Here is a 26,172-nt window from a genome sequence, read left to right on the forward strand (position 1 = left end):
AAGGTTTCTGAATTAACACTGGCTTCGTCTTGTTATTTCTCCCTTTGTTGGTTGCCAACACTGCTCAGTTTGAGAAATAAACTGGTAACTGTAAAGGAATTAAGAGAAAAAATTAGTAACACAGGGGTTACTGCTCTTATTCTTATCAGAGAGATTGCAGAGTGTGGTTGCTCTGACAACTGTGTACATTGCACAGAGATTTATTTTACTACATTTCATCTGCATCACCCCCAGACTTATTCTGTGATTTTTTTCCCCAGTGTAAACTAGTTTACATTAAGAGCAAATAAGGCAGAAACCTGTCACTTGGCTGATTTTTTCCTATCCAAGGTTCAAAGGACTAGTGCTACAGAAACAAATATTTTAAACAGTTCTGAGCAACTAAATCATATATTTTTGAATCTTTTTACCTCAATGAGGGAAGACACTAATTTTCACACTTCTATTATGCACGCAACATATCACGTGGCTGTGCAAAGGTATTTCTGCAAATCTCCCCTTTGCTCTTTTACTAGTCTACAGCTAGTAAAGAAATAAAGATCAAGTTGTGTTTGTGCTTCTGGTTGTTGTTCATTTTTCTTTTTTTTTTTTTTTTTGTTTTGTACTTAAAACATGCATTCTAAGCCTGCATTTGTTTTTTTCCTGCATGTACATTTAGAGAAACATACAGTGAAAATTTGCTTTCTAATTTCCACATTCTTTCAAACTTCATTTGTTTTTCAGACCAGCTATACCCAAAGCATCAGGTTAATGAGTAGATACCTGCTCCAGGTCTCTCTACAAAGCAATGAACTCTCAAATAAACCGCATAATTACTACTTCCTGACCTTAGTGCTATTATTCTGTAGTTCTATTTTTTATAGTTTTCCTTCAACACATTAAATTTACAGTGTAAGCTACACCATTCATAAAACAGGATGTCATATAAGCAGGTATGTGCTTTATGTTCACCTGAATGCATATACATGTTTTTCACATACATTAAAATTCCAAAGGCATTTCTATCACTGACTAAAATTCACTCAACTTTTTTGATATTTTACTCAAAATTTGCCTTGATTAGAGATACTAACAATTGATTTTCTGCAGCATTATTTTGTAATTCTTCCCAAAGCATGTAAGTTAGCTGTTTATTTAGCAGGGTGCGTTTACTAAGGCTTGTATCTTCAGGTGAATCCTAACAATGTGAATTCCTCTAATGTGTAGAAATTGTCCATACACTGAGGAAAAACTCATATTTTATATATGGAAAGCTTTGTAAGGTTTTAAAATGCGAGGAATTTGCAATGCTCTTTAGTAATAACCCCACACAGGCAGATTTATTTAGTCCCACAACAATACTGTGTTCACTGTCTCCCAATCTCACTTTATTACTGGGCCCTGCATACTTCTAAGCTCCTACATTTCATTACACTGACTTGCATGACACACCTTGGCTTGTCACCACACAGTGTGATTGACAGCCAAGTCTGACACCTGTCGTAACACTGGATGACTATCCACGGCTTATTGACATTATCTGAATCCTCACCAGCGGATTTCAGATGGAAGACAGTGCTTAGATGCTTGTATGCCCTTTTAAATAGGTGAGCAAACTAAGACCTAGCTGCTTTGTGTGGATGATGAGGTTGAAGTGAGTTATAGCTCATGTAAAGTGTCTAGTTAATTGTGCAGTGAAAACATGCTACTAAATGTCAGTAGCAATTTGAAAGCCACTTGCAAACACTAGCTGAATTTTTCTCGGTGCAGCAAAAGGAACTGGAGATGTTTTAACTTAGGTGCTGACAAAGAGTGGAGTGGAGTAAGGTAAACAAGTAAAAGCAGGTTTTTAGCTTTCTTTTAAAAACAAACCAGAAAACACAGCCTTTTCATACCTTCATGTCTCCCCGTCAAAATATTTATTAAAGTGATATTTAAATTGACATAGATAAACAGTGCAAAAGATTACGAGGACATCTACTTAATTAAAAATGAAGCTTATTTTATAAACCAGATTTCAATTCAGCTTAAGTGAATACAAACCAATTTGAATTGGTATATTTCCTATATTTATATAAGGATCTCAATGCATCTGAAAAGCTTCTTACTTATGATCTCTGTGTAAAGCTATTGGCCAAATTGCTTCTAGAAATTTTGAGCAGAACACTCCATTGGCCATTATGAAATGATCCATTAAGGAAAAATATGGTGCCATATGACTGATGATTGTACCTTTCAAGAAGGCTTGGACATAGTTATTTATTTATTTATTCTCATTGGGCAACCCAAATATGTACGATATCTTTGGTGTAAGTTTAGCAATACTTGCTACACAGCGCTATTTTTTGTTTCACCTTCAGAGAGAACTCATTTGCAGTCAACAAAAAACATCTGAATGGTGGCACAGTTTAAACTTTCATAAGTTAATACAGCTCATGGATTAATTTTTTCCTTGTGTAAGTAAAGCTGTACAATGGCACTATACATCTATGAGCAACTTAAACTATTTTCCTTTATGCTAGCAACCAAGTGGTGGTGTGTTTTGTTTCTGTTTTTCTGTTGTGTTTTTTTTTTTTTTCTTGTAAGAATAATGTTATGATGACAGAAGTCAAAATTAAGTTTAACAAAGATAATAGTAAAAGGAACTTGTCCCATAGTTTTTTAACGTTTGGAAATGCTGTTCTCACAAATACAGCATGTGTCAAAACACCAGGGTACCCAGAGCTCCGACTGGCTTCCACTGATTTATTAGAAGCAATAACTCGGCATTCCTAGTAGTTGCTGGGGCAAGGCTGTGCTTGGGGCCTGTGCACATACATATTGGAATTAATGGAGCAGCAGCTCATGCTGCTGCAAACAGCTGGGGGTGCTTAACTTGTTTTTCTCCACAGAATTTTTGGATTTCATTTGTTTCTGGCAATTATGGAATGCAATAAAAGAGAATGGTGAATGAAGAGAAATGGAGATACGTAAAGCAGGAAAATCTGGACAACAAAATATGCCGGTCAATTAAATATGTTCCTCTGATAATGTAGATAATTTATTTTTATATTTGACACTGTTTTACCTGTTATTACCTGCCCCTAAATGCTTCATTTGATGTCAGTAAGATTAAAGATAGCTACAGGCATGTCTGCAAAATACACTTGGCAGCATGATACAGACCTTCAACCTCTTGCTGATGAAGTCTGCCTCAAAAACAGAAGGAAAAAACCAAGGTTTTTATCCGGGACACTGTATTGCTAATGTGGTCCTATTGTTTCTAGACCTGTGCTATTACTACCTCCAGGGCTCTTAAAATATGGCACAGTGCTAGGCTGTGAGGATACACCAGCCCTGGTTTGCACCTCCTCTGGGATATTTTTTCCTTCTGAAACCACTTAAATTGTACTCAAAACAGAAATTTATTTGTGATTGTCACTGCACACAGCTCTACAGCTCCAGCATATTGCTAGGGCAACTGGCATGTTTTCACTTTTTAAGTTCTTTGCAAAATAAAATAAAAGAAAAAAAGGAGCAGTAAATGTAAGACAGTGCACTTAAGAACAGATTCCATTGGCACTGCACCCGATTGCTGCAGAACATGCAAACAGTTCTGAGCCACTGTTGGGGAGTTCATTAGAATCAGAACGAGGGAGGCGAAGGTGGGTGTTTCAGCAGCTGAAGAGAGGCTGAAGGGCAGCTGCGGAAACTGGAACGTATGTGATGTCTCACGCAGAGACTGCAGGTTGTGCAGCTGCGTAATTCCCCATCAAATGTCCCTTTTCTCATGAATATTCCTGTATTCACTGTATCTCCTCCAAAGGGGTTGGCAACGCCACATCACAGGATCCTGTCTAGTACTCTTCAGGGTCTAACTTGCTATGGCTTTTTAAGTCAGCTGAAGCTCTGAAATGATTGCCTGTTGCTGGGGCATGTTTTGATTGCTCTCCTGTCTTCCTTAGGCTATTCAAATGAAGGCAGCAGCTGCATTTTGCCATTCACAGTCATTTATGCCTAAAGGCTCATGTTTCCTGTCAAAAGCTGGAACCAGTGATTGTATATGATTTTTGTTCTTTAGTTTAATCATACATCACCAATATGTTTTCATAGCATTTTCCATCTAGTAATGACTTTATTGATCCATTCTTCAGTCTTTCGTATTTCCATGCATCTAAGCACATTGTAACAAACTTCAGCTGATCATTTTGTACCTTAAATTGCACATAAATATGTATTATAGACCTATTCAATAATCACTCAATATCAGCAGGCTTACTATACAAGGGCCCAAGAAAGAGCCAGACATCCTTAGCTGTCACTGGAAATAATAACAACTAAAAATGAACACAACTAGGTTGCTACTATCTCCCATTGCAGAATCAAAACAAAAAGAAAGAAATGAAAAAAAAATAGGAAAACATGAAAGAAAAAAATGAGCCTATGACCACAACAGCAAACAGTAAAAATCAATTTCTTTCTTTTTTCTTAACAAGACTATTAATTCAAGTGCAATGATTTTAACCTCTAATTTTCTTCAAAACATATTGTTTGACAATTCAGAACTTTATGGTTTTACATTATAGACATCCTCATCAAGTTAAACTGAAATACCAAAATATACTTACTTCCCTCTGATATACCATCCTCTTTTTCTCTGATGTTTTTCCAAAGAATCAAAGTTATTTCTGTTGAAATGAAAGCTCCTTTTACCGCATCCATGCTTTCAGTTTCTATCACATTCTACTGCTATGCAGCCCACAGTGCTGGATTTCTAATATTGCTAATATCACTTCCATAGCAACACACTAAGATATCATAAACTTGGCATTATGGCTTTATTCCTAGATTAGGTCTAAGGAGGAGCTGATTTCAAAAGGCAGCTCTTATTAAAACATACATACACATAATACTCAAAAGTAATAGCCAGTGGGAGATGGATAACGGCTTTCAGAGGACTCTAAATCAGTCTTGTAAAGAAGTTGTCCCTCTTTAAATGTGACCAAGAACAAAGAACTTGTTTTATTAGTGATGTTTAGAACATATTTTCCCAGGCATCCTTGAAGAGGGTAGCATATAATCACAGGTATTCAGTTTCTAAGAAAGATTACATTACTTGATTTTTGTTGTTGTTTTTTCACATGCTGGATTCAGTCCATTACATACTGTGTTCAACACAGTGTAAAATGAGGGCTAAATCTGGGTCCATCCTTTGAGCTGCAAATATTAAGAATCCACAAAAAAGAGAATGAATAGATGACAAGGAATTCAACTTGAAAAGATAATTTTATCAATAAATCTTTTTACTTTTAAGCAGAAAATGTAATACATTAAGTAGAACACATATCATTCTGGCCAGCATTCTGGCATATCTTATGATATATAATGATCAAGGGTCATTATATATCTTGTGATATATAATGACTAAGGCTCCACTTGTGACTTCCTGGCTGGATGCCCAAATAAAATTTTAAAAGGAGGATAATGCAAGCAACTATACACAGGCTGTACTGCGTCATTCATGGCTAAATATCTCAGAAATAAAAGATGTTATTTTAAGAATAACTAAATTTACATTAATTTTACTCTGTACACTTTTCATCAGCAGCAGTCATGATCCCAGAGGAAAATACTTCTCTTCTGTTGGTTTCAAGACAGGCTTTCATTGGGGTTCATCAGGAAAAAGAACGACCAGATTTCTCAAACATGGAATAGCATGAAGCAAAGGAAGAACTACTGTCTATTTCTAAGGCATTTAAGAAGGTTCCTCTTCCAGCTCTAGATTAAAAGGGAAGGTTCCACTAGAATGAATTCAAGGTCAAAAAGACACAAAAAAGAACGAGTAGCTCTCAGCAGAGAATACTTCAGGATCTGTACTAGTACCTGCTTTTTTCAACGTCTGGGAAGGTGAAGAATTAAGTTTCACTGTATAAGGTTATTTAGGATGGTGAGAACAGGAGTCAACAGTGAACAAATTCAGGAAAGAAAAAAAAGAAGGACTGAGCAATTGTACCACAAAATGGCAGATAATTAGGTGTAGAAAGTAAGTTATACAGAGATGCATATGGAAAAAAAGAATCTGAATTGCACATACAAAAAAAATAGACTCTATGCTTACTCAGGAGTGGTGTCTTGCAGTTTTTGCTACATCAGCTCAAAGCTCAGCGGCAGTGAAAAAAGTGAATCAAATGTAAGAAACAATAATGAAAATAACAAAATGAAAAACATTGCCATGCTGTCATGGAAAAGCATGATGCACTGGTGTCTTGAATATTGTATGCAGTCTGATTACAACTCAGTAATTTTATGGAAGAACTGGGAAAAGTCCAGAGAAAAGTAACTGGTATGACTTAAGACTGGGATTCTTCAGTCTGGAAAAGAGACAGTTGAGTGGAAAAAAGATGGGCATTTATGTATTATAAAAAACGTAGGAGGGGCAAGAGAAAAACAATATGTAAAGGTCTTTTCCAAAAAGCATGGAAGATCAAGTCAAAGAATTCAGATAGAAAACAAATGTGGTTTGTTTGTTTGTTTTTAACTGCACAGTCACAAGTTTAATTAATCAATGCAACTTGTCACTGTAAGATGGGGATACTAAAATCTCATGTGGGTTAAAAAAAGAGAAGCCACACTTGAACCACACCAAGACTTTTAAAAAGCTGAGAAAATATCTTGGCCTAATGACTACCTGAGGCACAATTTGTTGTGGACTAGAAGAAGTATGATTGGGAGTTCAGGACAGCCTCCTGCCTTTGCCAGGGCATCCTCATCTCTACCAGAGGTGGAATGTTTGGCTAGAGAGTCTCTCCTGGACTGACATTATGTAGCCACTCTGTGGTTATGACAGTCTGTCTTTTCCCTCCAGAATGTACCATTCCTCTTCCATCACAGCAGGATTGGAAGTGTTTAGCATGTTCTGAGAGAACAGAAAGCCCCTGACCTGGCCATACAACATTACCGGCTTGGGCAGGGTAGGTTATCCTCTTGCCTTAGCACAGCATGAACAAGATGATCATCTGTTACATGTAATTAAATGTTTTGAGATCAGGGTCTCACCTCTTCACTCACTTGTTTTCAATCCTATATTGTTTCTTCTGGGATTTAAATAATCATACCATTGTTGAACCAGCGACACTGAGTAATTCAGATGAAAGAGGGGTAGGAGCAGAGGGTACTTGTTGGGAGGAATGGATGTAGTTTCATGGACTACAAGACCCAATGGCCAAACCCACAGTAAAATCTCTTATAATGAGTTATAGCTTTTATAATAAAATGTACTGTCAGTGGTCAGTGTGGATGGCATTTCCAAAGGGATCTAATATATTTTCTTATATGACACTGGATGTCTCTATAGGCTTCTGTGAAACTTTTAAATGCAGCAGTCTACAGCTGCCTCACCAGGGGAGGAGGGGCAGGCACCAAACTCTTCTCTTTAGTGACCAATGGCAGAACCTGAGGGAATGGCAGGAAGATGTGCCAGGGGAGGTTTAGGTTGGACATTAGGAAAAGGTTCTTCCCCCAGAGGGTGGTGGAGCACTGGAACAGGCTCCCCAGGGAGGTGTCACAGCCCCAAGCCTGACAGTGTTCAGGAAGGGACTGGACAACACCCTCAGACATATGGTGTGAACTGTGGGGTTGTCATATGCAGGGACAGGAGTTGGACTCAATGATCCTTGTGGGTCCCTTCCAACTCAGGACCTTCTGTGATTCTATGATATGTCCTGATCCTTTTTTTTTTTTTTTTTTTTTTTAATAGGGATCCACCCCTCTACAGTCTTAGAGCTCCTTGTGCCAAGCCTGCACTATTGCCAAAGGTACAGTGCCAAGCAAATACAGAACTGGATAAATACTATACCTTAATACTATACTTTAATACTATACTTTAAATACTACACTGGATAAATACTATAATTTGTGTGTCCTGTACTGCAGTCGCAGAGGAAGTATGTTGAGGCAGCATGTTGCGTGGAAAGTGGCATCTTGTATGCAAGATCTAAATTTCAAGTTCTGCCTTACAAATTGGAAGCAGAGGAATAGTTCAGTAGGTGAGACAGAACTAAGCCCCAAGTTTACGTTTATCTAGTCTATGATTTGTCCTCCTTTGTTCAGCAATGAAGGCACTGTCAGGAACAGCATATTAGTTAACCATTTAGTAAAACCTGACAAATAAGTTTTATAACAGTTAGAAACCTTTGATTTAATATCTGAAACGCATCAGATGGACTTGTCATTTGAAACTCACTGAAACAAAGTATAACCTAGAAAATGCCTTGGAAAAAGGAATTTCCACTTATACATGATATTAACCTTAATTGTTTTGGATTGCAGTTAGTGTTTTCTGTGAGGAAATAAAAAGTGTTGCTTCCCCCTTCCTTTTTTTTTTCCCCTCAGTGTTCTGTTAAAATAAATATTTTTGCATGATGAAGTGAGAACATGAATCAATAAGCAGGGTAAATAATTTATTTCTCCCAGTCCCTTATTTCTGTATCCTCTTAGCTCTTTGTGATATTTTTTAGGTTTTGTGTGTGTGTTTCTGTATTTATAATTTAATATGCCTGTTATAGTTTAAATATACCTTTACATATGTGCAAATCTTTGAGTGGCATGGTAAATGTGGTCTTTCTTTGAATTTTGAATGCTACATGACAAACACCTTACAGTTCATTACATTCTACACATTTAGATGTATTGTAAACGTGACAGATCAATTTGAAATACCATTTATTTCTGAAAAGTGCTGTTACTTAGAAAACGTACAAGTGCATATTAACGTTCTCTTTTCTTTTCAAAATTAAATCTTTAAATACTTATTTTTTTCTATATACATACTCACAAACACATGGATTAACTTGTTTCTCCAACTGAAAGTAGGAAAGTATTCTGACTAGATGACAAATAAGCAGCTCTGGGGCTGAACTTCATCCTTCCCTGAGACACTATGCCTGGTCTCAGAGGATAAAGTTCCAATAAAGTTCTTTTACTTCCTTGGGAACCACATCAAGATCTGAACTTGATGTACACAGAGTACACTGATTTACCCAACTACTCAAGAATCACATCACTCCAATTTAAGGACAAGATCATGTTTCTCAATACGAAAAAAGTCCAGAATTAGATAGAAAATGAATCTGCAAAGGCACTCAGGAAGGTGCTGAGCATCCAAAACTGACACCAAATGCTCAAAGGCTTGTCACTAGTTACCAGTTCCAACAAGCACTCAGTAAAGTTACACTCCTTGGCATTAATTCAACAGGAGTGAAAAAAATACCAGTTATGTAACTTTGGTTTTATGGTTCATTCACTAGAATGAATGGCTCGTAATGGACTATACCAATTTTGAGATAACACAGTCATTGTACTTATGCTATATGCTTCATTTACCATGAGGTCAATCCTATTCCAAAATATGTGGGTTTTTTGTTTTAAACCAAACAAAAAGGGAAGAAAATCACTGCATGTACTTCTTAAGCTCTTCTATTTCACACTCAGTACAGCTCTTTTCCTGCTTAAGCAGGAAAATACTGGCTCTAGTTGGACACAACTCCTTAAGCATATTTTGAGTAGTTTTGTGGACAAAACTGTTTTACTTTTGCAGTTAAAAACATGGTTTGGCTATGTGGCTGAGAGAAATTTGGAAAACAAAATTATTTGTACTACATTTTTTTTTGCATGGCTCTCTTACGTGCACCCTCAAATGCACAAACCCAGGACTCTCCCTCCTGAATTTCACCTAATTCTGTTAGCCGTTGTCTCTTGCCCTCCATTAGAAGTTACTTACTGCAGGAGAGCAATAGCCTCAATGCTACACAAATTACCATTTCATATTCCACTAAAAATATTGTTTTCTCAGCAAAAATAGTTTAACACAACGCAGAAAGTTAGAAACATTTTTTTTAAACTTTCTTAAACTAGTATGTATTCTCAGTGACATTTATCAGTAAACCATGAGACTGTTTTTTTATTTTCCATTAATCTTTACTAGTTATTTGTTGCTTCTGCAATACCAAAGTGATAAAAGTCTGTTTCCTGTATTAACTTCCATTATTTCACCTAAAATGGTCATGACACTGCTTTCCTTCGCAGTTGAAAAGTCCCCTACAATAACTCATTTATCATGGTATTTGCCACTGATACCAAGACAGTATCATAAAATCTGATGCATTTGCAGCTTTCCTTCTTTTTCCAGAAGAGGTGATTTCCCCCTCAAATAGCTCAATACCTATTTCCCCTCAGTAACAAAATGAACAAGAAGACAGGTGAGTAGCTGAAATAAAACATCCTGCGGATGAAGAATATCCTGACAGAACAGCTTATTTAAAAACCACAAGCAGATTTCAAAGCATTAGATTTAAAAATAGACCCAAACAGGATGAATGAGCTAGATATTTCAACTCCTGCAATTTATATTTAAATATTTTGACACAGTTTTCAGTTCAGAATGATTTTTCTCTATTTCTATGATAATGGAAATTGTAATGTAATACTTTATCTACCTTAGTGAGAAGACTCATCTTGTCTGACTGGCTTTTGATAAATAGTAAGAACACAGACTTGAAAAAAAAATAAATAACTAATAGATAAACTTACTTATAGCTAGAACCTTGTATCAATCTTGGAACTAGAAACTCTTATTGATATAGTTCTCACAGAAAAAGTTTCTCCAGTTTTCTTTTGCTCAGAACACTCGTTTTTCACTATCTCATAAGAATTTTTTGGCATGTTAACATAGTCATCCCATACACCCAAATTCCAAGCCCAAATTCCAATGATATTTTCTAAGTCAGGTACAGAATCAACAGCTGAAGAGAAACTGCTCTCCTAGATGAATCTAAACTTATTTTCTTCCTAATATTTGGCTATAAAAGACACCTCTTGCCATGCAGGATAAAAATATCTTTCAGATATACCTATTGCAGTCAATAAAGTACTTTTGCATATTGCTGACATAGTAATCCTTAGTAAGACAGTAATACATTTTAGAGGTAGCATCACTCACACACCTGTGTGCGATATGCATATCTTAAAATGCCTCTCACTTAGCTTTCTTCAGTGGTTTACATTTTTGTAATAAATATATTATTTCTACTAAGCATATTTTATGTGCTGTTTATTCTGTGATTCTGTGAACTGTTACTAAAACTGTGACAAGACTGTAACTAAGCCTATTTGATGGTAAAAATGTATCTGTTGATGAATGAAAGAAAGCAGGTAATGAAAAAGATAAATAATGAAACAGCCAGCAGTGCTTCATGACTACTCACTTTTTTTCTTTTTTTTCTTTTTTTTTTTTTTTTTTTTTTAGCTGAGGTTCACTTTCCAGTATTAAGGTCTGCTCTGTACTTGATCTACATGTGGAGTGAACTGGTTCGGTGCCACGTTGACAGAGGACAGCAACTGGGGATGCTTATTGTAGATGAAGGAGTTGCACTTGTGCTGCCACTCTCCAAGCCTTACTGGCCTGTTGTCACAACAGCTGGAAACATGGAAACATGGAGGGGTCATTTTCTAAAAAGATATGACTAAGCAAGGAAAATACAAATAATTTGCCTTATTTTCTAAAATATATGATATTAACATCTGTATACCTTATCAGAAATGGAATTTTAAATAAAGTAATTTTTCTTTTTAATTAAAGTCATAAATACAAAGTAACTGTTCTGTCTGCTGTACTACATTGTATATTAACATGTCATAATCTGAACATGGTTCTGTTGGGGTTTTCAAAACAATTTTGCACCGATCTGTGCTACTTCTACCTTCATTACTGACCCACATGAAATAGGTATGGCTCAGACTGGAATAATTCTGGAAATTCTATGATTAGTCTGAAAAAACAATAGTCTTTCTAATGAAGCTCTTATTCTCCTAAACACAGGGGTGTATATGTAGAAAACATTAGTTTTGATACATATTCTATTTTTAGTTGTAAAAATACACAGGTTGTTCAATTTTCTTTAAAAATTCTTGTATCATCATAAACCAAGGCCAAAGTAATACTGGGAAACTGTTGTAAATGAACTTGTAACATATCTTTTGAAAGAACCACCAAAAAGCCCACTAACAGGATAAAAATAAAAGTAGCTAAATGAAATTCCTCACATTATATTAAAATAAGCACTGAAGACATAGTAAAAATGGCTAATATAATATGAAAATTATATCTACTGCTCTTCTCAAGTAATTTTCTAAGTTTTCAATATAGCTATATAAATGAAAGAAACTTAAAATTCAGTGCTATATATAAGATATGGCATATGATTGGGTATATATCTTTGATATGATTATTTTAATAACTTTGTTTTCAGCTTCATTCATTCATCTCCCTGATGAAAAATTCTGGATGCTATAATTTACAGTCTGTCAAGAAGATTCATGGATTAAACTATATTTGTGGAAATTGCCTGTCTCCTGTTTAGCATAAAAAAATTACTCTCATGAGAAAACCTTGTGGCTACTTTACAAATTAGTCATAGCTGGTTATCTTCTACACAGAAAAGATGCTATATGTACTTTGTACTACATTCAGAATTTTATTAAATGTCACTAGTAGCGAATAGTAAACACATAGTTAGCTCTGAATTATTTAGTTTTATTTATTTATTTACTTATATTTTTCAATAGCTGGAATGTACTCACCTCTTTAAGATTTGAAGTCCATGACCTTTAGGGACACTCCAGAATTCATAGGAAGAAGAGAGAGAGTTACCTATTGCTGACAGAGAATCATAGAATCATTTCTGTTGGAAGAGACCCTCAGGATCATCAAGTCAACCATAGCCTAACCTAACTCTAGTACTAAACCATGTCCCTAAGAACCTTGTCTAAATGCCTAAACACCTCCAGGGATGGTGACTCCACCTCTTCCCTGGGCAGGAGATTCCAATGCCTGACAACCCTTTCCATGAAGAATGTTTTCCTAATAACCAATCTAGACATCCCCCGATGCAACTTGAGGCCATTTCGTCTTGTCCTATTGCTTGTTACTTGAGAACTAACCCCCTCCATACTACAACCTCCTTTCAGGTAGTTGTAGACAGCAACAAGGTCTCCCCTCAGGCTCCTTTTCTCCAGTCTAAACAGCCCCAGTTCCCTCAGCTGCTTCGGATCAGACTTGTGCTCCAGGCCCCTCACCAGCCTCATCTCCCTCCTCTGCACTCTCTCCAGCACCTCAATGTCCTTCTTATGATGAGGGGTCCAAAACTGAACACAGGATTCGAGGTGCGGCCTCACCAGTGCCGAGTACAGTGGCACAATCACTTCTGCAGTCCTGCTGGCCATGCTATTACTGATACAAGCCAGGATGCTGTTGGCCTTTTTGGCCACCTGGGCACACTGCTGGCTCATGTTCAGCCAGCTGTCAACCAACACCCCCAGATCCTTTTCTGCCAGGCAGCTTTCCAGCCACTGTTCCCTGAGCTTGTAACGCTGCCTGGGGTTCTTGTGACCCAAGTGCAAGACCCAGCACTTGGCCTTGTTAAACCTCACACAATTGGTCTCAGCCCAACGATTCAGCCAGTCCAGATCCCTCTGTATGGCCTTCCTACCCTCCAGCAGATCAACACTCCCACCGAATTGGGTGTCATCTGCAAATTTACCAAGGGTGCACTCAATCCCCTCATTCAGATCATTGATGAAGAGATTAAACAGTACTGGCCCCAATACCTAGCCCTGGGGAACACCACTCATGACCGACCATCAACTGGATTTGACTCTGTTCACCACAATTCTTTGGGTCTGGCCCTCCAGCCAGTTCTTTATTCATTGCAGAGTATACCCATCCAGGCCATGAGCTGCCAGCTTCCCCAGGAGAATGCTGTGGGATATGGTGTCAAAGGCTTTACTGAAGCCTAAGTACACAACATCCACAGCCTTTCCCTCATCTACTAGGTGGGTCACTTTGTCATAGAAGAAGATCAGGCTGGTCAAATAGGACCTGCCTTTCATAAACCCATGTTGACTGGGCCTGCTCATATGGTTCTCTTGTGCCATGTGATGTTACTCAAGATCATCTGCTCCACGACCTTGCCCAGCACCGAGGTTAGACTGACAGGTCTGTATTTCCCCATATCCTCCTGCCAGCTCTTCTTGTAGAAGAGCGTGATACAGCATGCCTTTGTGGAAAAAGTAATTATTTGGGCTTCATCATTTGTGGGTACTTCTACACATTAAGTCCAGTAACGACCAAGAGAAAAGCGGAAAGCATAAGGTGGATTCTCTAGCCTCAACACACAAAAACTTTGATTGACTCCCATACACATTTTCATGTGTCACTGCATTTCTTCACTTAGAAAACCGGAGCAATAAAATACTAAAAGAGGTTGTACTCACCGTACTTTTCATTTGGGCAGAAAAAACTTGCAATGATTGGTCACCAGAACACACATTCCTGTATAACTTCTGTACTAGTATGGCAAGGTAAACAGGTTCATAATGTTAATGTCAGAGAACCACCAGGGTGCTGGTAGCTTTACATAAAATAAATTGTAAAAAGGAGGGACTTAGGACATTGCAAAGCACAAGTAACAAATCTGCATGGCTATGATTCAGTTCAGTAAATACTCTATAGCACTATGTTTAGAAATGGGAACATTTACCATGATATTTCCCTGAGTGAAGCTAAAAGCTATATAGCCAATATCTCCTATTGAGAGTTTCAGCTATGTGTGCATGACCATGCAGTTGGTGCCTAGTAAAAATAGAAATATTTTGGCTATGAAGCAGAGAATACATTTTTTACCAGAAGAATGTGATCCACTAAAGAAAAAAGAAATGAACTAGTGAAAATAAACCCATATATTAACTCTAAAATTTCAAATATAAAGCCATCTATCTTGATAAAATACAACAAAAAATTGCCGTCAACAGAATTATTTGTATTATTATTAATGTGAATCTAAGCAAAATGTCTTTGTTACACAAGTTCTTAAATATTTAAAGAAGTTGAAGTGCTCCCTTCTGACCCAAAGTTTTAGCTAAAATACCATGTGTTCTAGAGAACGTGTAGATATGAGTGACTGTGAAGAATAACATACTAAGCTCAGTGATGTAATAACACAACTTTTTTCATGATTAATTGATCACTGATGAGCTTGAAAACCTCCTGATCAACGACATGAAATCCTAATTTAGAATTATTCTAAGGAGAATAATTCTAAAATTGATCTCTCTGAACTACAGTGGATAATGACATTTTTGGTTACTGAATCTAGTTCCAAAATAACCAAAACAAGCTTAAAAAAAAGCTTTGTATTTAAATTGGATTTGATTAAACTGACACAGTGATCAGAGTACTGTGACAGACCTCAATACAATCTATGCTCAGTTGCATACCCATGCAGAAAATATAGCTTATATAAAGTACACTAATATGGAAACTTGAAATGTATAGCAAATCCTGTATATCTGCTTGTCCACTGAGGTTTAATGTTAGGACAATGGAAGGTCTTTCAGGCTATCATAGCATGAGTCCTACCCTGTTTTATCACCCATGAACAATTCCAGGAGAAGTTTTGCGATATACCTGATTAAATGCCCATCTATTTCTCCTTTTTTCTCTTTTCAAGTATCTTCTTGATATAGTTCATAATACCTATTTCCCTACCAATTTCTCTGTCAAATATGTCCTTCTTCTAGAACTAGGGAAGACTTGGCTCCGTTTTATTCTTGAATGACATGTCATCAATACTACTTGCATGGTCCCGATTTAATAAGTGGGGTCACATCAAGTACATTATATTCCCCAGGCAGAAAAAATGTAACAGCTCCATAAATGTGTCAAGATGACAAAAACCTCATAAAGTTGATATAAATTTAATATGAATGACCACTATTCTAGATTTTCCTGCAGGTATCACTAAAATTACCTTTTTTTTTTTTTTTCCTAACAGCTTCCTGAGTAACCACACAGAAGCACACCAAATATAGTACAGTGCATTCCAATTTATTTTAGAAAACATTTTAAATAAATTGATATCCATATCCTATAAAAAATGCTGTTGGCAGTCTTATTTGTTTTGTTCAGTAACTAAGGTATAAATTTAAAATAATCAGAGTAATTTTTGCATAGGAAATGATTTAAAAAGTAAGGTTATTTAGTTATTGAAAACAAACAATAAAAAAACATTACCTTTCACAGCTTTGATGTTGACTATTCAAACTTATCCCAAAAGAAAAGGACTTAAGACCGGTAAATGAAAGGAGTATGACAGAACACTCATTAAATTAAAATTGAATTGAATTCATAAGTCCTTGTGTTCACAGGAAATGATAACGTGACAAAGATAAAAGCTTGGTTACTTTCTACATTTCTGTTGAAGTTCCTGTTACGAATTTTATAGATTACTGCTAAAAGGGAAATTGGATAGCCTGAAAACACTGCAGAAAATGAGATGTCCAAACAACAGTCCAAGAAGATTCTTATTAAAATCAAGAAATAGTATGGTATGCAGCACTTCCTTCAGTTCCATATCAACTCACAGACTAAATAAACAACATCATAAAAAGGCACTCACATTTAGTTTTTTTTCTGTGTCTTTCTTCTTTTTCTTGAATTATGTCCTATGTGGTAAAGAATTGGGGCAGTAGTAAAGAATTTTAGTATTTTTGTTCTCTCAGCATCTTCTTTCTAAAATCAAGACAATCTAATAGCATTATCATCCCCCACATAAGGTGTCTGTGTTCTCCATAAAACGTTAACCTAATGAACAAGCAGTTATATAAATCATGTCACGACTGATCTGACTTGGGTGAACAATTGGTCTTATTTTTATTATATGTTTACTTGTCATTGCAATGGGTTACGATTAGAAAGTTACCTTATGCTTTCTGAATGGCAGTAAATTCTTCAAATTTTTATAGATAATGTGACTGCTTGCAATACTAAAAGTAGGCTTTTATGCATATACAAAATACTATGCGTGTGTTATGCAAATTAGTTTCAGTAACTAAAGTGATTGAAGTTATTAACTTCCATTGATATGAGAAATTAACTAAATATGGACTATGATACTCTAATTATAGTAATATTTTGCTAACGTTTATAATTACAGTAAAAGTGCACAGAGCCATGGTTTGCAAAAAATCTAAACCCCAACAAATTCATTAAGGTCCTCCATTAACTCTGAAAGACATTCAAGTTATCAGGAAATAGTATCATCACATAACTCAGAATTGACATGGGTCCCGACATGAGAGATCAGCTTGAATAAGTACTAAGAACTAAATCATGTACCTAGTTATTAAGAATATCTCATTTAAATCATTGGAGAAGAATGCCTAAAGCTAAAATAAATACTCGTTAATTATTTCATGTTAGTAATCTAATTAAAATGGTAGTAATAAAAAAGGTAGCAGAAATCAGTATTTGTTTTTTTTTAAGTAAGATTCTGAATTCTACCCATCCCAGAAAGCAGGTAATCTAAACTCATGTATAGTGACATTTAAAATATTTTTCAATACTTTTCCTTTGCAGTCTTGTAATTTGCTTGCTTGTTTTTAAACCTTCAGCCTCTCACTTTCTTCCTGAAGTGTCTCTTACTATGAAATGTATAAGCAATCACTCTTCAATTACAATAATCCATTTAAAAGAATTAGTTAAATAAAATGCTTCCAGTTTTAGCATCTAAAGAGATAACAAAAGGTAGGGATATTACATCATGAGTGACAATTTCAAGAGATGCTTCCAAGTAAGTGGAAGGATAGAGCTAAACTGAATACTTGCATCTCTTAAGCTGACTTTAGATGGTGTGTTAACTCAGCATTTGAATGCTAAATTACCCTGCAGTAGCAATAAAATACCAAGAATTGTATATGCAGTGGTAATGGGCACAATCCAAAACAGCTTTAAATGTAAGATTCCATTTTAAAGAATGGGAAACCTTTCTCCTGGCATATTCAAGTATATGGCTAAGAATTTTGGAATCTACTAATACTCACTTCTTGTTAACTATATACTGCAGCTGGTTAATCAGCCTCTCAATCAACCTATACCCTTGTGCCTTTAAGTTGGTAAAATAAATCAATATAAATGGTTCATGTTCAAATCTTGTAAAAAACCTGCTGGGCCAGTCACTCAGGTTCACTCAGCTCCTGTAAGCAACTCCTACCCCAAATCCCTGGAATTCCGTTGTCCTCTAGCTCCTCATTAGATGAAAGCACCTCAAAAGGTTTTTATTAAAAGCACTAGCAGGACTGAAACATCCACGTGTTTTCTTCGTTTCCCTCAACAACACACCATCAAGGGACAACACAAGAAATACGATAAAAAAGACAATGTCAGGTTCCATATGGAAACTGATGCTGATATGAGTGTTCATCTGATAAATAAACAAACTCATTTACATTAAGCACGTGTGCTTATCAGCTCTTCGGAGAGCAGCAGCCTGTTCAAGCTAAGGAAACCTCTTCCAGTCTGGTTCCGCTGACCGTGACTGCAAAGGCCATGAAGCTCAGCATAATAATGCAGTCCTACCAGGGAGGCTTTTCTACCATATGTAACACTTAGAAAACAAAGATAATGAAGTGCGACTGCAAGAGGCACTTTCAGTAGAGCTTCCGTATTCTTGACTCTAAACTTAAATGCAAGAATGTATGGAATTTGGCTCATATGATCAGTACACTTATCACCATATTATTATCAGAAGTGCATGAAATATCAAACCACCAGTAATAAAATCAAGAATGAAAATGAGTAACTTTTTATATAGACCAAATGTTTTCCTAAATAACTGTTAGTACACTGATGGGAATATTTAAACACTGTATCACAGCAAGTGAAATGAAAGAAGACAATTTTAAATAATAACAACAAGAAGAAAGCAATGCAAGACACAAGCTGAGAATAAGGAAGCATTTGAGAGACAATATAACTACTTATCATATTGGATTTGTAATTATCCATAGCAGTGTATTGAGCTATTTCATTGGAAATTTTTAATTCGTTTGTGAAAAGACTTGTCAGAAATAAAGAGCACTTGTTTTGCAAGTAAAAAAATACATACAAGAACATCAAAATAAATCTCGTTGAATTTTCAGATCTTGTAAGAGGTTAAAAAAAGAGAGAATGGCATCTGAAGAGCTTTATCGGTTTTGCATGAGCTGAGAATATGAAAATTGAAAAACAATTACTTGCACAGAATGATTGATCAACAAGGATAAAAGAGTTCTGTAACACTGCTGAGATTCAAGTAGTAACTACAGCAAACACATACGCAGTTTCTAACAAATGAATTAATGAAATACGTTAACTTAGTTTGTAGAATCAAACTTCTTTATCTGCATGATTCACAAACTTCATTCACCCATCTAAACTTCTTTTTAAGGTCTGAATCTAAAACTCCATTTCTGAGTTAGACATCTCTATATCCTGAAACAAACTCACAATTTTTTATGAGATTCTCTTTTTCTAAAGCATTGTTTGAGTTTTGCAAGTTACTTTCTGGTAGTGAGTTACACTCCAATCACATTCAATTAAACACTTCAAGACTTACCTGGTCAGTTACGTCTACCAGATGGCCCTCAGCACTTAGCTTGGAATGAGTTACAGCACATGCTGTTTGTACATCAGCAGGAGCTGGAAAAAATAGAAGAAAGAGAATGATGCTGTGCAGAGTGAGGGGGAGCTAGATGTATTGCAGCGGTGATGGAAGCAGAAAGGACACAGAACTGCAGGAAACCAGAACTCATTAGCTTCTCTGCTCAGGGAGCAGCTTTTCAGCCATTGAAGTTCCTAAGCTGGTATCCTGGTCTTGTCAATAAGCTAGGCAGGAGGAGGATTTTTTTAAAAAAGAAAAGCAAAATAAAGCCAGACACTATGCAAATGTATAGAGAAGTGAAGCATCCATTTAATTTAAAAGGTATTCATTAGTAATGTTAAATCCTAAACAACTCACTTTGCCTGCATTCACAATGTGTAAATTCAGTTTGCCTAAGCCTCAAAAAAAAGTAGAAGGCAGAAACACTAATTACAAACATCTTCCCTGCCATAATTACAAAAACCCCAGCTCTCACTGGGGCAGAGAACAATTTATTTTCTAACATGGATGCAGAAGTTCAATATTCAATAAAAACTGGGAAAACTTTCACAAGGTGAATTTCCTGTCCTGTAACATTCAGCAAATAACTATGTGCTCTTGAGTTTGGTTATTCCTGGTTTCCATTAACATAACAGAGATGAGGACCAGTATTTGCAATATGTACTGTGCATCTAGTTCACTTTTTTAATGAAAACATAGTAACAGTAATAATAGTAATTATAGTAGACTACAGTGATAGCAGATGATAATACCACCATCTTTCAAGCACAGAAACAAAAATTTAAAAGGTCACATCAGTGGGTTTCCATTACAATTTGCAGAGTTGGGGCAATGTAAGAACCTCCAATGATCTTATACATATTTTTAAGTCATAAAATCTTTTCCCAGTGCAAAATACCATAGAAAGCTTTTTGTCTGTCTTCAGTCTATTTTCCTCTTTCCTTGAATATACTACAACAGAGTAAGGTCTGCACCTTCTGTTATTGAGACAAGCTCAGCTATATCTCCTTTCATCTACAAATACATCATTTAATTCACTGTAACCAATGCAATTAATTACACCAATGTTAAACTGATGTGAACTGAGTAAAATGAGACCCATGCCTTGTACTAAGGGAAAAATGCAGACACGGTAAGTTTCAAAAATACTTTAGACTATTTTTGCAAAAATAAAACCCATGCAGTTACAACAATTACATCTAAATAACAAAATAAAACAAAACAACAACAGCCTGGATCCATTTCAACATATGCTTTTATTATTATTAGAATGGATTCAACTAGTAGGACACGTGCTGTACAACATAGCTGTTGAAAAGCTTTCTCCTTTAGTGAGTATTTTTCCTCTTTTGGTACGTAACTAAATAATTATGAAATAACTAAAGTTTGCTCTGTAGGTTTTTTACTTTCTGCATAGTCTAACACACCACAGAGGCACAAAATACCAGGAGACTCCAAACAGGAACTATATGAGGCCAGTACTTAATTGACTGTAACTCAGAAACTAATTAACAGATTTGCATGAGACTTCACAGAAAAATCAAGCTTTAATAAAAGACTGTTTACTTGAAAAATAGGGGAAGGCATTTTTTCCACATGAAACAAGGAAAATGAGTTTCTATTTCAGTGTAAGGGAAAATAGAAACTTCTACATCTATACAGAGGTCAGTTCTAGTCAACAATACTTAACACAATGGCACCAAACTATATAGGCAAATATACATTCAATAATTGCAATTAATTATACATAATTTATGGAACAAGAAATGTGGCATTCTGTGTACAAAAACTCTGTGATCCGCAAGCCTGCTCTGTTTTCCATCTTAGTTTTCAGGATCAAGCCAAGTTCTAACTTCAGCTTAATAACTCTGTCTAAAAAACCTATCAGCTTTGAATTCTACTTATGGTCTATCTTGGAATTCATACACATGTATGTATGATGCATATTCATCTATGTGAAATCAGCAAGGACACTTTTCACAGTAATATCTAGATTATTTGGATCTGACAGAATTCCAGTTTTCCTCAATCTCCCGTGACACAAGCATTTGTCTACCAACAGTTCTCATGTGCAAGTGCTTTACAAAGCATGAATGCTATGGAAAGGGAAAAAATGCTGCTCAAAACTCACTTGACCACCATTTGCAAACGTTCACTTCAGCTACTTCTGAAGCAGTAGCATGTCTAGAAATAACTGATGGCTACAGACGTAAGATGTGGCGAGGGTAAAAATTATCAGCTGCATGTCTGGGTTATTTTAAAAGTTTACGAAGCAAGGAGTCATGTATTTAAAACTGTAGAACCTTTTCTAAGAAAAAGGTTGCAAAGAACTTCAAGGCCAAGAGGAATTTAAAGCAAACGAATAAGGAAATAACCTGAGGAGGAAGAAAGGAGCCTTTGGAAATGAATGTTTCTTGTACCACTGAATTAATGATAAAAAAAAAGAAGCACTCGCTTTTATGGGTATTCTCCACTGGAAGAAAAGGATGTAAGATAAGATTAGGATGGAAATTAAATTTGTGGCTGACAATAACTATTGACTATTCATTAAAATCCTTGACAAAATGTTGTGGGTATTTTTTTTTTGGGGGGTTGTCAGACCCATATTTGCATGTTTTTATTAAGCAAGATTCTGTAAGAAGAAAAGAGCAACTAGCAAAACCTTTAATGTAATTTAAATATTACCAGTATTAAATTTAATCTGAAAATCTATAGCTAGGAAAACTAATTTAAATGATAGTACAGTTAGGACTTTCAGATATGATAAACTCAAATATTCTTTCAACTAACCATCCAAGTGAAAGAGAAGTGCTATGACTTGGTGTTTGAAATAAATTAATGGAAAACATGTTTACTGCTGAAAAATATTTCCAAATGTTCTACTGTATTTTTTTTTACTTTTTAAAAATTTCAATATATTAATACATTTACTTGACACTGCAATTACACTGACATGTAAGGAAAGATGCAGCAAGGAAGCAAGGTGATATGCAGCTATAAAGCACTGATTCTGCTCAAAACCAAGAACTGACCCTATTTTTTCATTAATTTTATTACAAATAAAAACACTGCAGAACAGATCACATTTAAACTGAGTGCATTCTTTAGTCTTTTTAAAAAACAGATCTGTTTCAGCAGTATTATCTAGAAATTATATATGCGTAGATGTTATGCTACAAACTTCAAGACAATCAAATGAATGTTTCCAAGAAATTTAAATTATGTTCTACAAATGTCTTTCAATATTTTTATCAGATATTCTGCTTGAAAATAAACCAGAATTTAACAGATGTGCATTGAGAACCATCACTGGTGACTTTATGAATGTATTGCATTTATGAAGAGTCATTACCTCCTACATTGAGTTTTACGCCTGCAACGATTAGTATCTAGGTGACCAAAATAATCTGTCAGGCAGTGCTACTGTTTGAATATTCCTCCATATATTCAATGAATCTCACTCGCATTTCCACCAAAACGCCTTGACACCATTCTGTGAGTGGTTATACAGAACCCATTTAAAGCACCTATATAATTCCACCAGGTCATGTCACAAGGCATCAAAGGACGTGAAGAAGCTTCTTACCCAGAGAATACATTAATATTTGCAATAAGCACAAAGAAAAATTCCCAAGCAACAACTTGAGTTACAGACAATATGTACACTTTCCATATGGGAGAAAAAATGTAAGCCCAAACTCTGATTGGTGTCTGTACCAGAAAATAGTATAGGGAAAAATATTTAAGGAGTCAGTCTCCCCTACCTCTTTCCTGATTAGAAAACAGTCACAATGCCTGCAAAGAAAATTCCCCTGTGCAAGTACTCCTTTCAAGTTAGAGTGGTTAAGGAAAATGGGGTCTCCTTTTCCACTGTATTTGATTATCAGTTTCCTGGATTATAATTTGCTGTGATTCTTTGAGCCAACCCATGATTTACAGTCATAACTAGACTTCTAGAGCACAAAACCAAGACAGCCTTTTATTAAAATCTCCATAGCATGTGTGTTCTGTTGTACAGTTAACCGCTTTGTTTCAGGAAAAAATAAGGAAGAATAATTCTTAAAACCTCCATCCTTCATAAAAAAAGGTACGAGATTCAGAAAAACAGTCCATCGCAAAGGCTGACCAAAACTTTGGCAGTGCTTTAACTACATTAGCTGTCTAGTATGAGGTGTTTCCGCTTACTATTCATCACAGGTCTCCTCTTTGTCAAAATTACAAATCTTCTTGCATTTTTGCAACACTAAATTCTGAAAGTGCTTTAATGAATTTTAATTGATCTTCAGCATAAGTAATCCAAGGCAGGTAGGCATTATTCTTAAGTTACAAATGACAGAGACAGCATACAGAGAAGTGACCTTGCACAAGTTTGTGCAGAAAAGAATCTGAACAGAAGGCAGATTTACATCTCAGGCATTTCTTTCATAGTCTACCAGCCATACTTCATATTTTCATTTCTTGCTTATGTTCTCCAAACTCAGTAGCTGCTTATGCTAATCTAGTTGCAAAGCTGCTTTCAAATTCTGGCTAAGCAGACACAGACCTTACTACTCCATACTCAGTGAAAGCTGATCAGCCTGTATTTCCACCTCATCCCTCTGAAGAGATAAATATTTATTTTCCTAACTGTTTCTACAGATCCCCTGAGCATTTGCGTTAAGGACAATATCAGATTGTGTTTTCTGCTAACTGCTGAAGCCATTTTGCTGTGCTGGGGCTTACCCATGGAAGCTGTTGGTGCACATTGCCTTCCGAACAACTGAGTTCAGGAATTGCTCCAATACACCTAATACGTTAACTTGCTGACACAAGATCAACTTCGATTGCTTCATTCTGCAGTGAAAGCTTCATAGGCATGTCAGTAGCTTTTAAGCTAATTTTGAGACAAGAATACATTTCTCCTTCTAATGTAATGGTCTCTTCGCCACTACTGATTCAGTAGTCAGTACACTTTTCAGAATTACATTCTGTGTTGTGACACCCACCTTGCCTTCTGTCTCCTCCATGGACCCCTGTTTCTGAAAACCTGAGATTTAAAAATGTGCTGATAACACAAGTAGGGAAAATATTAATCCTAGGCAAATTCCATCACGTTCTGAGATACATTTCAGTTACATTAGTTTTAAAGATGGATTCATGACCATTCAGCTACCCAATTTTTGAAATTCCATTCTTCTATCAGCACTAGAGCCAAGTGATCTCTTTTTTATCACAGGCTAAAGCATAGGAGGTTCTATCTAAACATGAGGAGAAACTTCTCTACTTTGAGGGTGCCAGAGCACCTCAGAAAGGCTGTGGAGTCTCCTTCTCTGGAGACATTCAAAACCCGCCTGGACACATTCCTGTGCGATCTACTCTAGGTGAACCTGCTTTAGCGGGTGGGTTGGACTAGATGATCTCCAGAGGTCCCTTCCAACTCCAATCATTCTGGAATTCTGCTGTTGCCACCGTGGGTAAAGCAGGAACAATGACCCTGAAAGAGAGCATATGTGTTACCAGATCCAGTGGCCCAGAAATGAACTAATGTTGTAATTCCAAAAGTGTTTAGTCAAGGTCTACCTCAAGGGCTATAAAGTAGATTCTGACACATTGGAACAATCAATTTATTCAAAGGACCAAAAAGGTGAAAAAATTCCCCTAAATAATAACGTGGCAATCCCACTGCTGTTATTATATGGAAGAGTAACTCACTTCCAATATTCAGCAAAATCTTCATGTGTTTGTGCTGTAAGTGTGGACATTATTGCACTGTCTGCTGTAACAATGTGCTGTTTATCAACAGTTGTCACTTACACCACTTAGGATGCATCACACTGGACCATCTTCTCCAGGCTTTGGAACTCATGTGTGGAAATGCATGCATATACATAAGTAATGCTTTAATATAAGCCTTTCATAAATCAAGCAGTTTTTTTCTTGCCTTTGTAAAAGTTGTTAGTGCTGATTTTGGTTTTGTGTTTTATTATAATACAAAACACTAAAATAAGTCATTTTTCAAAGGCAATTCTTTGTGAAGAAGGTATTTCATGCAATAATGATGTTACTTATTCAACCCAGAATGAAATAGTAATAAGGTGTGTAAAGTGAGAATATTTAGCTACTTTGTTGGCAAGGGAATCACGCCTATTCTCAGCTGTGAGAAAAAAGCAAACTTCTGTTTAAATTAAAATAAGCCATGCTTTGACAATGGAAGCAGTGTCAGGCAAATAAACTAAACATACTTGTTTTGAGGCCCTTAATCTAAAAGTTTCTTAAGCACCTTCCAAATGGGAAGCATATAAAGCTCACCAAAACCTTTAGGATGACTCTGACTTGTGAGCACGTTTTTTAAAATAAGTCTATACTTAAAAAAAAAAAAAAAAAAAATCAATAAAATATTTCTCTTACCTGTGTCAGAGTATATGTCTTCAGCAGATATCATATTTTAAAACCTACAGTAGCTGACCATGTTCAGCTCAATTCTGTAATTAATTTCCTCAAGCATCCTGATAATACTCAAGTTAGTCTATAACCAAATTCTAATTTCATCCTGCCGTCAGCAATACAGGAGAAGTCAAAGCAGACTGCTGAAGGCCTTAAGTTGTCTTTGGGCCTACCTGCACAACTTCTTTTGTCATTCTGCCCAGACCAGAGAAGTCTGAAACATGTATCTGTTGTAATTCAAGGTGACCTCCATCACTGC

General features: G+C 36.0%; 1 long non-coding RNA gene across 6 annotated transcripts in view; it reads right to left on the reverse strand.

The window, feature by feature from the left end:
* LOC110365038 (uncharacterized) overlaps nucleotides 1–26,172 on the reverse strand; it is a 310,373-nt gene that overhangs the window by 42,368 nt on the left and 241,833 nt on the right. For 4 of the 6 annotated variants that reach the window (XR_010472266.1, XR_010472268.1, XR_010472267.1 and 1 more), the window contains 5 exons: nucleotides 19,446–19,528; nucleotides 16,470–16,515; nucleotides 14,287–14,360; nucleotides 12,595–12,670; nucleotides 11,220–11,431 (listed from right to left, as the gene is read on the reverse strand). This is a non-coding gene — a long non-coding RNA (uncharacterized LOC110365038). Of the gene's footprint in view, nucleotides 1–11,219; nucleotides 11,432–12,594; nucleotides 12,671–14,286; nucleotides 14,424–16,469; nucleotides 16,583–19,445; nucleotides 19,529–26,172 lie in introns of all 6 variants that reach the window. The other 2 variants (XR_010472264.1, XR_010472263.1) reach the window with 2 other exon arrangements.

The sequence above is a fragment of the Columba livia genome, chromosome 4 (genome assembly GCF_036013475.1).
Source record: "Columba livia isolate bColLiv1 breed racing homer chromosome 4, bColLiv1.pat.W.v2, whole genome shotgun sequence".
Lineage (NCBI taxonomy): Eukaryota > Metazoa > Chordata > Aves > Columbiformes > Columbidae > Columba > Columba livia.